We start from the raw sequence: 5,946 nt of genomic DNA, 5'->3' as shown, positions 1-5,946 counted from the left end.
CATGCATTTTTTATAGCTTCAACAAAAGAATCCTGAGAAAACATTTTGTATGATCTCTTATAAATGACTTTAGGCCCTGCCATTCGTACTTTTGCTTTCCTTGTTATTGCCACAATGTTGTGGTCGCTACAGCCATTGGGAACTGATACTGCTTTGGAGCAAAGCTTTGCAGCATTAGTAAAGATACAATATGATCAATACAAGTGGATGTCACAGATCCAACACTATTGGTATACAATCTACTGTAGTTGGTTGAGAGATAACCTGGGTTGTGTTACAGGCATTAGTCACACTAAGAAGCTTCCTCTTGATAGGACAACTAGATGATAACTAGTCAATGTTCAGGTCACCAAGAAAACAAATGTCTCTATTAGCATCAGAGATCATCCTTGAGATGTTTCTGCAACTTGATTGGAGTCCACCTGTGGTAAATTCAATTGAGTGCACATGATTTGGAAAGTCACACACTTGTCTATATAAGGTCCCACAGTTGACAGTGCATGTCAGAGCAAAAACCAAGCCATGAGGTCGAAGGAATTGTACATTGAGCTCCGAGACAGGATTGTGTCGAGGCACAGATCTGGGGAAGGGTACCCAGCAACTTCTGAAGCATTGAAGGTCTCCAAGAACACAGTGGCCTCCATCATTCTTAAATGGAAGAAGGTTGGAATCATCAAGACTCATCGTAGAGCTTGAGCAAAGTGAGCAATCRGGGGAGATGGGCCTTGGTCAGGGAGGTGACCAAGAACCCGATGGTAACTCTGACAAAGCGTACCTCTGTGGAGATGGGAGAACCTTCTAAGACAACCATCTCTGCAACACTCCACCAATCAGGCCTTTATGGTAGAGTTGCCAGACGGAAGCCACTCCTCAATAAAAGGCACATAACAGCCTGCTTGGAGTGTGCCAAAAGGCACCTAAAGGACTCTCAGACCATGACAAACAAGATTCTCTGATGAAACCAAGATTGAACTCTTTGGCCTGAATTCCAAGCTTCACGTCTGGAGGAAACCTGGCACCATCCCTATGGTGAAGCATGGTGGTGGCAGCATCATGCTGTAGGGATGATATTCAGTGGCAGGGAAAGGGAGACTAGTCAGAATCAAGGGAAAGTTAAACAGAGCAAAGTACAGAGAGATCCTTAATGGAAACCTGATCCAGAGCGCTCAGGACCTCAGACTGGGTTGAAGGTTCACCTTCCAACAGGACAACGACCCTAAGCACACATCCAAGACAACGCAGGAGTGGCTTTGGGACAAGTCTCTGAATGTCCTTGAGTGGCCCAACCAGAGCTCAGACTTGAACCCGATCGAACATCTCTGGAGAGACCTGAAAATAGCTGTGCGGCAGCGCTCCCAATCTAATCTGACAGAGCTTGAGAGGATCTGCAGAGAAGAATGGGAGAAACTCCCCAAATACAGGTGTGCCAAGCTTGAAGCATCATACCCAAGACTCAAGGCTGTAATTGCTGCCAATGGCGATTCAAAAAAGTACTGAGTAAAGGGTCTGAATACTTACGTAAATGTGATATTTCATTTTTATTTATACAGTTGCAAAAATGTCTAAAATCCTGTGTTTGCTTTGTCAGTATGGGCTATTGTGTGTAGATTGATGAGGGGAAAAATAACAATTTAATAAATTTTAGAACAAGGCTGTAACCTAACAAATGTGTAAAAGGTCAAGGGGTCTGAACACTTTCCAAAGGAACTATGTTCTCCAGATACTGACAGTTTGCACTTGGTGGCCTATAGCAGAACCCTAAAAGACGAGGCTTCAGATGAGGCAGGTGAACCTGCAACCGCAGCACTTCTACTTCATTTGTCATGAAATCCTCTCTGAGGTTTACAGGAATTTGGCTCTGAATATACAGTATACAGCAACACATCCCCCGTAGACATTCCTGTCTTTTCTATAGATGGAATATCCTTGTATTCCTACTGGGATATCAAAGGTGCTGTCTAACTGAGTTTCAGAAATGGCTAATACATTAAGATTATCTAAGATTAGTAAATTACTAATCTCATTTTCTGAGGCTACATACAGTCGGAAGTTTACATACACCTTAGCCAAATACATTTAAACTCCTTTTTTCACAATTCCTGACATTTWATCCTAGTAAAAATTCCCTATCGTAGGTCAGTTAGGATCCCCACTTTATTTTAAGTATGTGAAATGTCAGAATAATAGTAGAGAGAATTATTTATTTTATCTTTTATTTATTTCATCACATTCCCAGTGGGTCAGAAGTTTACATACACTCAATTAGTATTTGGTAGAATTGCCTTTAAATTGTTTAACTTGGGTCAAACGTTTCAGGTAGCCTTCCACAAGCTTCACACAATAAATTGGGTGAATTTTGGCCCATTCCTCCTGACAGAGCTGGTGTAACTGAGTCAGGTTTGTAGGGCTCCTTGCTCACAAACGCTTTTTCAGTTCTGCCCACAAATTTTCTATAGGATTGAGGTCAGGGTGGTTTTGAAGCAGTGGCTTCTTCCTTCTTCCTTGCTGAGCGGCCTGTCAGTTTATGTCGAAATAGGACTTGTTTTACTGTGGATATAGATACTTTTGGACATGTTTCCTCCAGCATCTTCACAATGTCCTTTGTTGTTCTGGGATTGATTTGCACTTTTCGCACCAAAGTACGTTCATCTCTAGGAGACAGAATGCGTCTCCTTCCTGAGTGGTATGGCGGCTGCGTGATCCCATGGTGTTTATACTTGCATACTATTGTTTGTATAGATAAACGTGGTACCTTCAGGCGTTTGGAAATTGCTCCCAAGGATGAACCAGACTTGTGGAGGTCTACAATTTTCTTTCTGAGGTCTTGGCTGATTTCTTTTKATTTTCCCATGATGTCCAGCAAAGAGGCACTGAGTTGGAAGGTAGGCCTTGAAATACATCCACAGGTACACCTCCAATTGACTCAAATTATGTCAATTAGCCTATCAGAAGCTTCTAAAGCCATGACATCTTTTTCTGGAATTTTCCAAGCTGTTTACAGGCACAGTTAACTTAGTGTATGTAAACTTCTGACCCACTGCAATTGTGATACAGTGAATTATAAGTGAAATAATCTGTATCTAAACAATTGTTGGAAAAATGACTTGTGTCATGCATAAAGTAGATGTCCTAACTGACTTGCCAAAACTATAGTTTGTTAAAACTTCTTTGTGATAGGGGGCAGCATTTTCACTTTTGGATGAATAGCGTGCCCGGAGTGAACTGCCTCCTACTCTGTCCCAGATGCTAATATATGCATATTATTGTTACTATTGGATATRAAACACTCTGAAGTTTCTAAAACTGTTTGAATGATGTCTGTGAGTATAACAGAACTCATATGGCAGGCAAAAACCTGAGATGAAATCCAAACAGGAAGTGAGAATTCTGAGGCTGGTCGATTTTCAACTCATCGCCTATTCAAATCCCAGTAAGATATGGATCTGTTTGCTTCCTACGCCTTCCACTAGATGTCAACAGTCTGTAGAACGTTGAATGAAGCCTCTACTGTGATGTGGGGCCGGATGGGAGGTGTTTCAGTCAGTGGTCTGGCAGAGTGCCAGTTCTTGGTCATGCGCATTCCAAATGATATCGCCTTGCGTTCCATTACTTCTGTAGACAAAAAGGAATTCTCCGGTTGGAACGTTATTTAATATTTATGATAACAACATCCTGAAAATTGATTCTCTACTTAGTTTGACAAGTTTATTCGACCTGTAATATAACTTTTTGARGTTTTCGTCCGACGTTCGCCTGGATCTGCTCGAGCGTTTGGACATATGTACTAAACATGCTAGCAAAAGTAGCTACTTGGACATAAGTAATGGACATTATCGAACAAAACAACGATTTATTGTGGAACTAGGATTCCTGGGAGTGCATTCTGATGAAGATCATCAAAGGTAARGGAACATTTATGATGTAATTTCGTATTTCTGTTGACTCCAACATGGCGGAGAAATGTTGTTATATCTGAGCGCCGTCTCAGGTTATTGCATGGTGTGCTTTTTCCGTAAAGTTWAAAAAAAATCTGACACAGSGGTTGCATTAAGAACAAGTGTATCTTTAATTCTATGTAAAACATGTATCTTTCATCAAAGTGTATGATGAGTATTTCTGTTATTAGATGTGGCTCTCTGCAATTTCTCCGGATATTTTGGAGGCATTTCTGAACATGGCGCCAATGTAAACTAAGATTTTGGGWTATAAATATGCACATTATCGAACAAAACATWCATGTATTGTGTAACATGATGTCCTATGAGTGTCATCTGATGAAGATCATCAAAGGTTAGTGATTCATTTTATCTCTATTTCTGCTTTTTGTGACTCCTATCTTTGGCTGGGAAAATGGCTGTGTTTTTCTGTGGCTATGTACTGACCTAACATAATCGTTTAGTGTGCTTTCGCCGTAAATCGTATTTTGAAATCAGACATATTGGCTGGATTAACAACATGTGTAGCTTTAATTTGGTRTCTTTCATGTGTGATTTMATGAAAGATTGATTTTTATAGTAATATATTAAAATTTGGTGCGCAGCATTTTTTCTGGCTTTTGGCCAAGTGGGACGTTAGCATCCCACATATCCCAGAGAAGTTAACAAGTAATTTGTGGAGTGGTTGAAAAAACTCCAACCTAAGTGTATGTAAACTTCTGACTTCAACTGTATATTTATATGAGTAATAATGACAAATAAGGAATGAATGGATTTTGGAGCAGATTATGTTTAGCAGATGCTAGTAGACAAGCTTTATTAATCCCAACGAGTAATTTCGCTTTGCAGCTGTCAAAATACAAGAGAGCAACAATTAGATATAAAGTACATTGAATACAAGACTAAAATTACTTTAAAAATACTAYGAATTTATGATACTGCTTTTACCATAATCTAAAAGTATAATACATTCCCAACACTGATTGCATCATCTAAAATACAGCATAAGTGTGATTTACACCGAAGTGTGTGTGTGTACAGTATCAGCTGTACTTTTATATTCAATCACTGTCAGATCAGTGGATCAGTGAGTGAATGTAGCTTTTGACTCGTACTGTACATTGGATGACAGCACAATCATTTGGGCTTGGGCTCATTAAATGTCATTAATGTAGGGCTCATAAATGTAGGCTATTTAATATGTGGCTCAGGTAGAATCAGGTTTGCATTTTCATGCTGATCAAAGCGCTAATCAAATCCAGACATATTTATATGCTTTATAATGCTTTTGAATGACAYATCCGGCTTTGGTGGGAAATACCGGGTCATAAGTGATTTATTCCCGGGATGGAACATTTGTAAAATACCGGGAAAATATTCAACCCTAACATCAACTATAGAAATGTTTATATTCGTCAATTCTCTCCATCTATTGTCCTATTAATAAAATGTGTTTTTTGTACACCCAGTTATATTGCCAAACCAAAGTAGCTGAGGAAAGGTAGTTAGCAAGGTAGATTGCATCATATATAAAAGCCTCTCTCTCTCTCTCTTCATACCTTTACACAGCCCCAGCTCAATCCTAATGGAGAGCTAACCAATCCGGAGAATAGAGGGGAGTGATAGTTTGCTTTCTACAGCCCAATAAAGGTATCTGGACTCCAGCAGCACCCCGTGGATGACAGAAGTTGTAGATTCCTTCCACCATTCAGGATTGTGGAAAGAACAAGGGTTTAATTGGGACTTCCCAAAATGTTAAATCCCCTCCATCAACAACTCCCCCCTGGAATGGTCTGTCCCATGGGTTCACCACATGATGTGTGTGTGTGTGTGTGTGTGTGTGTGTGTGTGTGTGTGTGTGTGTGTGTGTGTGTGTGTGTGTGTGTGTGTGTGTGTGTGTGTGTGTGTGTGTGTGTGTGTGTGTGTGTGTGTGTGTGTGTGTGTGTGTGTTTTCTCTTAGCCATATATAGGACCATGTGTGGATAGTCCAGGAGTTCTGTTGGATAGACAG

This window comes from Salvelinus sp. IW2-2015, linkage group LG18 (assembly GCF_002910315.2).
Source record: "Salvelinus sp. IW2-2015 linkage group LG18, ASM291031v2, whole genome shotgun sequence".
Lineage (NCBI taxonomy): Eukaryota > Metazoa > Chordata > Actinopteri > Salmoniformes > Salmonidae > Salvelinus > Salvelinus sp. IW2-2015.
The sequence above is the reverse complement of the archived record's forward strand: the minus strand, read 5'-3'. Positions refer to the sequence as shown.